Source organism: Zonotrichia albicollis, chromosome 1, assembly GCF_047830755.1.
Source record: "Zonotrichia albicollis isolate bZonAlb1 chromosome 1, bZonAlb1.hap1, whole genome shotgun sequence".
Taxonomy (NCBI): Eukaryota; Metazoa; Chordata; class Aves; order Passeriformes; family Passerellidae; genus Zonotrichia; species Zonotrichia albicollis.
Window position 1 is genome coordinate 67,108,767 of NC_133819.1, and position 10,718 is coordinate 67,119,484.

Consider the following 10,718-nt stretch of genomic DNA (forward strand, 5'->3'; position numbering starts at 1 on the left):
CAGAGCAGGACATTTCCTCAAAACTTCTAGTTTTCCCCTCTGTAGCAGTGCTTTTCAACACCATAAACCTGCAAAACCACAAATATTTCAGTTCCTAAGCAGGTCCTTCTTCTTCTGACCCAGCATCCTCTAAAGTAACCTGGAAATGCCTAATTGATTTCAGTGGGCTCCAGTGCTGAATGGGGGAATTATCTGATCTTATCGTGTCTTCTTTTCATCTGACAACAATAATTATGTTTAGCAGAACTGTTACAGGTGTTTCTAGAGATTCAGCTGCCTTAGGGCAGAAACAATTCTGTTCTGCCAGTAAGGGCCATGTATTTTTGTTCCTCTTTAATATAGACCAGTTGTAACAAGTCTTACCCACTTATTTGATTATCCCAGTGTGTTTGCAGCACTGGTTTACTTACCCTAACTCTCCATTTCATCAGTACAGTCTACTTCAGATAATGTCTTTTAGGGCACCTCAACAACACCTTTGTTGTCAACATTTTTTAAAGTCTGCTGGTTCTGTCAGCCCTACCACAATCCCATGAAATTCAGAATCTGGCTCTTGGTTTAAATTTATGGGTTAATTAGAAATTTTTGGCACCACCACAAGCGTAGATTAGTTCCAACCATCGTGAGATTCCCATCTGAATTCCTGGAATTTTCAAACTATTTTAACAAGTCTTTGACTTCCTGTCATCCCCTTTAGATTTTCCTCTCCTAGTTCATAGTTCAAGCTGATCATATAAATATGTCACAGAACTATGCTTTCAAAAATACCTCCCTCTGCAGTGCCGAGCAAAACTCAAGGTAGACATAAAGAGAAAAAAACTGAGCTCATTCCTACAGCAAGGGAGTCCCATTGCTGGAAAAGAAAACCAAAATCATGTGAAACTATGGATAATTGTAACAGTTTTGGATCAGGTCTTGATACTTCATAAAATTCTTCAGGTATGATCCAAGAGGACACCAAAGATTTTCTTCTTGTTTATACTGCCTTGAATACTGCCTGACCCTTCAGTAACATTATTCCTAAAGAAAGGAAAGAGTCAGCAGCATCACTGAGGTGCACAACCAAGAATCAGGAGACACAGCATCTCTTTCCAGACCAGCCTCATGCTGACAGGTGAGTCACAGGCCAGATTCACTCCAGGCACTATCACACCCTGTGTCTTGTTGCCAGTGGCCTTGGGTAGTGCTCAAAACACAAAGTATCCTAATTCTATTTGTAACCCCTTTGGTGTTTGGTTTCTACAGTTGGAAAAAATGAGGTAACCTTACTTGTGGGGTTTAATTAATGGACAGTTTAAAATGCACTGAAAAATTCAGACAGACAGAAATCAGAAGTATAAGGTATTTGCAGAGATAAATACTTCCAAGGTGGCTTTGTTATTGTTCTGGCTACCTGCCCACAGAGCTTTGCATGCAATTTAATACCACCAGGAGAAGAAATATTTGATTTTATAGAGTTGTTAGCTCTAGCTGATCAAAAAACTGATGTGGGGAGGGGGGAAAAAAGTGAAATACTTTATTGTCAGTATTTGTCAGATGCACTCTTCCAGTTCCCTCTGAAAGGGGCTGTCATGATACTCAGTAGTCTTAAGAATGGGGTGAAAGAGTCAGGTGAGGATGGGAAGTGTGTGCTCTCACTCACAGGATGAACTTGCTCACTATGTCTGGGCTACAATGCCCTCTTTGATCCAATCTAAGAAATCTCCTTACAGGACAGGAAAATTTTGCCTCTTCAGTTGTGCAGAGCACAGATAGCTGATGGAAACTTGAACTGAGAGGGCCACAGAGTGCAGCATCCTCCGGCCCCCAGGGTCTGGAAGCAGCCTGGCCACATTTGCACGGAGCTGCGCCCAACAGGAGGAGCTCTGCCTTCTGCATTTCATCCTCCTGCACTCACAGCTCACGGATTAACTCAGGCTGCGCTACATGATAGTGATGTGCACCTGCCTGCATGGGAGTGCCTTAGGTCAGGGGGTTTTGCAAACAAGTGTGCTCAGTGCAGGCCAGGCCCCCCGTCCGAAGCCCTAATTAAAGGTGTAGATCACAATCGGTGTAAGGATGCCCAAGGCTGCACTGACCCTGAAAATGACCATCCTCCCACTCTTCCCTCAGGTCCTCCCCGAAAACAGCACTGACAAAACCATGCAGAGATAATTCTGAGACTAGAATAACAAGTGGAGTGGTCTGAAAACAAATACACCTGTAGGAATGAAAACAAACAAGCAGCTAAAGTGGCAGAACTCTGAAAACATTTGGAGATGGAGCTGTACATGAGTGTGTCCTAATTCCTTGCTTCCTGTGGCAGTAGTGGAAGAGAAAGAAGTAAAACAAACTTACTACTGCTAGGAAAGGTGGGATCTGACCCAAAGCAGCAACAAATGCAATGGTAACATTCCCAGCATATACAATGTTAGCTTTTGACTATACCAGCTGCTATGACCCTCCTCTAAAAATAATTCAAGTCCTGGTAAGATGATAAACATCATCTCACAAACATTTTCCTCACCTTATGCTTGCTTGGTAAGTATCAGAATCAGTACAGCAGAATTTGTGCATTCAGGTAGCAGTTATCACAGAAATTATAACACAAGATAAATGCATAATGTGAACAAACTTCCCAAAGGCATCAGAATTTCAATAGGTTTTCTTGTCATATGCACTGAATAAGGCATCCACTTTTAAACCATCAACAACTCAAGGAAAGCAACACAAAAAATCAGAAAGAATCTTACAAAAGGGAAAAGGGCCACAGCTAATTTAAGAAGGTGCTTGCTACTGGCATTTTACCTGTCCTTACTCTGACATCAGGAAAAAAAGTTGACTGGTTTCAGATAGCCATTAGCTGTCCTGTCCTTAGATAATCTCTGAGAGCTGAGGGGGCAGGAATTAACATACACAAATACAGCACACTTGAAAAATATTAACTAAAGCTGGGAATAAACTATTCTCTAATGGAGGTCTCAGACCTGATTAACAAAGAGAAAAACTGAAGCAGATACTTTCCAAGGGAAATGTATACAACAGAACTATTCCAGGCTTTTATGACTTGATTTTTAAAACTGGCCAAGAAGAGATTTAATTTTGTTTACTTAAACAACTTTGGAAAGAAAAACGTCCCAGTGCTCTAGCACTTTGTCAGACAGATTCCAGAGCAGAGGATTAGCTAACTGTTTGGTCTCAGTGTGCACACACACGTACCACCTCACATCTGAAAGGGGAACTTGGGCCAGCATGCATTTGTCCTCGTTTTGCAAACTGACCAAGTTCTCTGTTTCTGTCAGACTCTCTGATGAAACAGCACAGTGGGTGAGGACTGCAGGGAAAAGGTTTTAAATGTTGGTTTCCACTTCTCACTACAAAAGAAAATGTAGCTTTTCTGTTTCTACTCGTTCATGTGGGAGCAAACAAATGCAGCTTCTGTAAAACCCATGGCAGTGCTGCAAGTGCTAACAGCATCAGAATTACAAATGTGTTAGTAACTAAATCCTCCTGACGAGGGGCTGAACCCCTGGGACAGCACGAACCCTGGCACGCAGCCTCCCAGACACACTGTCTGTCTGTCTGGGGAGGAAGCTGGAGAGAGTGGCTGCAGCCTCCTTGCAGCCAGAGCATCCAGAGGAGTCCAGAGCTGCTCAGGATCGGGGTGGTGCTGCCTGAGGAGAGCTGTGCTGCCAGGTTCAACACTGCCCACCAGCAGTGCCCTTCTGCCAGACCGTCCTTGAGAGCTGCCCAAGGCTCACAGCTGCCCTCCCTTCACCCGCCCTCCTTTCCAGCCTGCAGGGCCCTGTGCTGGGAATGTGATACCTGCAAGGCTTGCTCAGGGAAAGGGGCTCACTGAAGGTGTACCTTAAGGTTGCTGATTGCCTTCCTTGCTGTTCAGATGGAATCCTCTCTGCAACTCCTCTCTCACCTTCAGCTCTTCTGCTTCTACACGTTCAGAGGCAACCCACTCTGTCCAGCAGCATCTATAAGCATGCAGAGGATCTTAGAGCCTGGAGTAACAACCCTTGCTTTAAAGTAAAGTTAAAGCATCTTTCAGTTGAACAATTCCTAGCCTATTCCTAGAGCTTTATAGTGGAAGGTGCTTTGATCACTGACTGTTTTCTATTACTCTTATTTTGACCAATGCAAGTGCAGTCTGACTTTTGTGCCAGGGGCTTGCCAATTATATTAAATTTTGATAGTGCAGTTTTGAAAGGACTTCTAATAAAAAATCACTGCTAATGAAGACATAAGTGCAAAATCAGGACATTACTCGTGTTTCCAGACTGAGCTGAGATGTCATTGGCAAATAGTGTAGAGGCAAGAGCAGATGCCTCACAGTGGTGAATTGCACCTAATGCCCTTCTGTAATATGCCACAATGTGGCAAAAGCTGATCACATTCAGACTTATTTTAAGAACAAAATGTTAGGTAGATCTTAAAATACCCAGAAAAGAGAGGCAGGTAAAGAGGCTGGTGTGTGTTGTTTTACCTTTCACCACAGACCTCATGGTTGCTACAAGATGCTGGAAGAAGTTTTGTAGCCTCTGGTGCATGAGATGAATTTGGTTTGGTCAGATGATTGCAGGGACGTGATTTAGCAGAGCAAATAACCCTTTTGATTCTATCCTCCATGAGAGTCTTTTTGCTAAGCAGAAAGTTATCCTGATGTTGGATCCCATGGTTTGCAATGTCAGCCTTACTTCAGCTCGCTCTGATCTTCATGGAGTGAACCATTAATACAATGAAAATACAAAAGGTTCCAAAAGAATGTGTGGTGTAAGGTCAGATTCTGACAACCCATTTACTTTACTCTTTTACAGGCTTCAGTATTGATAGTGATGCCATTTGCGAAAAAAGAGATTGTCCAGAAGAGCCTCCCCTGCCAAGGCATTAAAGAGGGGATACTGATCCTTAGTGCTTAAATATTTGTTTCAATACAAATTTTCCGTTCTAGGATGCTATTTGGAAAAGCCCAACAACAAGAAAACCCAACAAAAGGTCAGGGGGTGCTGTACAACCACCTGGACAAATAAGTTACAGTAGCTGTTCTTATTTGCTGCAGAACACAGCTGGATTTGGTCTTCTATTTCAGGTAGATGGTACTAAATTTTACATAAAAGTGTCAGCACCTTTAAATGTAGCCAGGTAAGGAACGCAAAGAGGTCAGCTTCAGGGAGGCATATTTGGAGAGTGTAGTCATATTCAGGCTCAGTTTTTACCAGGTTTTTGCAATGAGGCATGATAGTATAAACCTAAAGATTGAAATTCCACACCAGAGTGAGTAGTCCAAAAACACACTGCTTTGACAGTGTTCCAAAAAAGTCAAAGCTTAGATGGTGCATAAGTACTGCCTGGGCTTTAGTCAGGCTATCCATTTAAGGCTGAAATGTCACTCTTGATGAAATCAGAAACAACCAAAAAAGCACATTTCTCAAATCGCTCAATTTATCATACTGCTTTTTGTCACAGTGCCTACTGGGTTTCACAATCAATCAGGCTTCTTTCAATATGCTCAGGATCATGGAGGTCTCAGTGACAAATTAAAAATTTGCCTTTGAGATAACACCAGATGTGCATCACATGTGAAGAGTGAGCTCTTTGTGTAATTAACACCACAATTATTATCACCAACACATTAACTGTAGTCCAAAAACATGTCTTCATGTGACTCACATAATAATACCAGAAGCCTAGCAAAAGCCTGTAGGTGACTATAGCCTGCTGCTTTCAGTGTTTTAATGGCAATCCCCTCAATCTACTCTGACTTCCTTTCTGGTTCCTATACTACATCACTGGGCAGAGCCATTTGCTCAATTTACCTCTAACCTCTATAGCATTCATCTGCAACTCATTTTCATTCCTCTGCTGACTCAGCCATAGGCTGAAGTGGAAGAAAAATTCAAATATCAAGGCATTATATCTATATCTATATCTATATCTATATCTATATCTATATCTATATCTATATCTATATCTATATCTATATCTATATCTATATCTATATCTATATCTATCTATCTCTCACACACATACACATATATATATGTGTATACTTTTTTTTTTATCTGGAGGTGTACAGCAAATCTGGAGACACACATACTTGTGCATCCTTTATTCCTAGTCATAAGGAAAAGGTTCTCCATATGCCACTATAGGCTTTGGCTGGAAGACAATTTTATTTTACTTTTTGATTTAGTTCGTGAAGACAACAAGGGGATTGAGCTTATGAAAATCTCTTGAGGTACAGTAACCAAACATTGACAGGCATGTGAGTAATTCAGCATTGACTTTGTGGCCAGCATAGCAAATGACACTGGAGAATTAATGTTTCATTGCCCAGGAGCCCACTTATAAATGCAGCTGTAATTAAGCCCTGCCTGCTGCGATGCCCAGCAGTAGTGATGAAGGAGATGTAATAGGCATTTAGTGCTGTTTGGTTTTCAAAGCAGTATTTTAGCTGGGAATGCTACTCTGTAAGTTCCCTGGGAGCCATCAGCTGAATCTGATTTCACAGACAAGAAACACGAGAGCCTAGAAACATTTGATCTACCGGATATTGCTGGCACTGTTTACTGCTGCCTTCGAAGAACACAGAGCTCTGTCACGTACCTTTCCTCAGGGCACAAATCTCTTTCTGCCCCGCTCAGGAGGAGGTTGCTCTGAGGAAAATGCACATATAGCTTACTTTTATTCAGGAGGCCACCAAAGGCTTTGCATATTCTTTGGCAATTATGTAAGATATGATCTGCAATCCTCCCCCACTCCCAATGTATACCTCAGAACAATTAGAATATTTATTAGCAAACAGGTGTTGGTTAATTGATGCAGTATCTGTGACAAGGCACTGAAGTTGTATAAGATTAGTCTGTGCACAGAAACCAGGAACTGAGAACAGTCAGGCAGGTTTTCTTCCTGCAGGACAATGAAATTTTGCTGAATATTTATATTTCTAAACATTCATGTCTGAAAAAAGGAAAGAGAAGGAACAAACATGGGTCACAAAGATCTTATCGAGAAGGCAGGAAGCCGAGGTTTTAGATATCCCAATGTGATGGTTTTCACTTCTGAAAATGTGGCAAAAAGGATCAAAATAGTGTTCTGGAAAGTAAAGCGATCTTTCAAAAATTAATAACACATCTGTAAGCAGAAATCAAAGGTCCATGTCCCCCTAAGGGCTTCTACTCCAAGTTCCTAGAGCTACTTTCTGCTTCTTTGAATGGCCTATTACTGCACTATCAGCTACAGTGCTTTTGTGTGTCTGTATCCAGAAAAAAACCCAGCCAGGTTGTTCAATGCAGCATCTGGTGCTGCACACAGAGGTGGTCAGGGGCCTTCCTCGTGCTCTGCCAGGGGGAGTATCCAGCATGCAGCATCACAGGTGGTTGCACTGATGGAGAGAGAGGCTGGGACAGGTCAGCACAGACACAGGAGCAAGCAATCAATAGTCTACTTAAATGACACTTGCTGACACATAAAATGCTTCTGGTAACTGCATCCTAAAACTTATGCATTTCTAGAAAATAAAATGAAAAAATAAAATATTTGTTTAGTTTCTAGGGGAAAATCTATGCTTAGATATCTGGACTCTGTTCTCTAGATTTTCCCTTCCTTCATCCCTGTTCCTTTAAAGGCCCCTCTATGCCACTGATGGTTAGGAACCTCTCATAAGCTGCTCAGCAGAAAAGTGGAAAAAATGTTTTAAATTACTTCAATAACTGCTTTATTAACCAGCACTTCAGTTATGCTCTATGATGTGCCAGCAAAATTGCTGAGTGTTGAGGATGTTATTGGGCATTTCAGTTTGTTTCTTTCACACTGCCATTGTTGTGGATCATCATATTCCTGGCAAACAATTATTGTTTGTTCACTGCTTTAACCCAGCTGAATTCAAACAAGGCTGAAAGAGAGGACTCCATTACATATTCATAAGAAGAAGGTTTTTAAGTTTACTGGCTTTTGTTCACCACCACCACCCCCCTCTTTTGACTAAGTCACTGGTAAAATATGAGCAAGGTGCATTTTCACCAGGTTGAGAAGGCCTTGCTTCTATCCTATATATATTTGTTCCAAGCACTGCCATGCTCTGTGCCTCTTGTCAGTGCCTGAACTGCACTGGAGCTACTTTGGAAACTGGATTTAACCTGAGTGCAGCTCATGGTGTCTGGTCCAGAGGAGAAATCTAAGGAAGTACCTGTAAAACATCCACTCAAAAAATAAGCTCTATGGAGGATAAAGCAAAAGAGCACCAAGTGACTGGTTTTAGTTTTCTTAGTCTTTGCTTCTGATGGATAGCTGTAGTTTTCAACTATGTTTTATGTTGGTAGGAAGGAATACCCTTTGCTAGCCTAAGGAATAGCTACAAGACATAAATCATGTTTAAAGCTACATCACACTTCCTTAGTCTAGTAGCACCTGCCACTTTTTCTATTAAAAGAGGCAAAGGAACCTAACTAAGCTGACCATAAACCGTGAGTGGAGCTGAGAGGGAGGGAGTGTTAAACCAGTCTACATCTGTGATTTCCATCACGGACAGTGTCACTCAACACGTACAGGGAAAAGAAACCAGGGATGGAACCAGGCCACCGTGAAGTTTGAAGGACTCCAGAATGCAGCAGGGTGGCCAAGAAAAGGCTTCTCTGTCCTTGCACCCTGTCCTTACTCTTGCCATCGAAGTATAAGTGTACATCCAAAAGCATTCCCATAGAAGGGATTGGTGAAAGAGATGGGGCCAATAGAAAACCATGCAAACGAATACAAAGCACATTTGGTGGGAAAGGCGGTACACATCACACATCTTCTTCCCAGGAGAGGGAAAAATGAGGAGCCTAACCCTCCCTCAGGCACTTATTTTCAGTATCCTTTGCACTCACCTGTGTTCTTAAAAATCCTGTGCAGGTTGTGTTTGCTGGCAAATGCTAGCCTGGAAAAGCATCTGCTGTCACCTTTCTTATGGCAGCCAAGAGTCCTTTCTGCTGCCCTATCCTTAATAAAACATCAGGAGAATTAGAGTCATCATCTTTAGCATCCTCAGACTGCTACTGATGTCAAGTACCCCTTACTTCATGGTTATAAATTTGCTATTCTATGATCTTTTTTTTTTGCTACTTCATTTTCTGGACGCTATTGTGACATTCTTTCTTATATATTGTATGTCCTTTCAAATGAGCCCTGCTAGGAGGATTTTAATCTAAGAAGTAAGCATATTCTTCAGGGTGTTTCCAGACTTCAGAGTGTAAGAGGATGATGCACAGCACAACTGACTCTTGCTGATGGTTAAAGCAAAATGCCAAATGAAGGCTACAGACAGGTGAAATATTTAGTTTTGGCTAACCCAACTCTACTTCTTGTCCCATTCTGCTGCTCTGTGTGTCATACTTGATTGTGGTCCATCCCTGCTCTTTCTACTGGCAGCTGATAGCTCTCACCAAGAAGCAACAAAGGAGATTATTTCTGGATAAAGTATATATTTATGAAAAGTGATTTCAAAGAATAATTAACTCTGATTTGCAGTTGTCAGAGCATTACTTGAGATCTTCTCTTGCATTATTTACATTATTTAAGCAATAAGGTGGAGCTTTACGCTGGGTTTGAGAAACTAGATATTTTTTAAATTACCAGCTAATTATGAGAAGTTTCAATCCAGCCAGAAGGCTTTGTTCAGACATCACCTGTTGCATGTGAGGCATGAGAGTTTGTACCAACAGAAACAAAGCTCTACTAGGAGAGACTTCAGAAGATTACAGCTTTGGAGTGCAAAGCCTCAACCAAAGCCACTTCTGCAAATTATGCAACCCTTGATTTCAGAACTGGCAGAAAATGTTCTTCCCCCTTCATAGGCAGCAACTGTTACTACACATCGTACCATTGTTAAATTGTATTACACATTGTTTAACTGTACCATTTAACACCTTCTAACAAAACCTTGATCAAGCTGTCTTGGAATTTTGTAGCTCTACTGCCTTAGAGTTACATAATGCAGGCTGATATTGGGTAACACTAATCTGGGTGATCCAGCTCACCCAATTTTTTGAAGTAATCAGAAATATATAAGAAAGCTTACAAAACTTTTCAGATGTGTGCCAACATAGAGAAGAAATTATGTAGCTTCAGATAGAAGCCTGCTTGTATGGCAGTCTTTCAGACTCTTTTTGCCACTCTTTTCCCAACACTTCTACTTTTCTGTTTGTTTCCTCCACCAACCAATTCCATTGCTGAAATCAAAAAATTAAGTGATAACCACTGTAGGCATCCCCCTTTCCTAACTCCCATCAAGGCAGAATGTAAAGACCTTGCACACCAAAACATGCTGGTAACAGATTTAACAGGTGAAACTTCCTCCAGAGACATAACATTTTCATCATGATGGGTCTCCATTTTAACCTAGTGGGACTGCTGCAAAGAAACCTTTTATGGCAGGATTTTCCTGGGGCTTCCTTTTCTTAAAGGAAGAAAGAGCCAATTCAGTTGGAAAAAAAACCCAAAAAACCAAAATCCAAATACCTTCCCAGAGCAGGTCACAGACCATGGATACCCAAAGCTCTGTTACTTCATAATTCAGGTTTATCCCACAGTGGACCAGAGATGAAGTCTCCATGAAATGCACAGGAATTTCTCCCACAAGCTGAGGTGGCTTCTGCAGCATCAAACACTGAATACACAGAAGCATTATCGGAACAGCAGCAATTAAGATATCCATGTCTTGGGGAACACAGTGACAAGAGTGACTTCCCAGC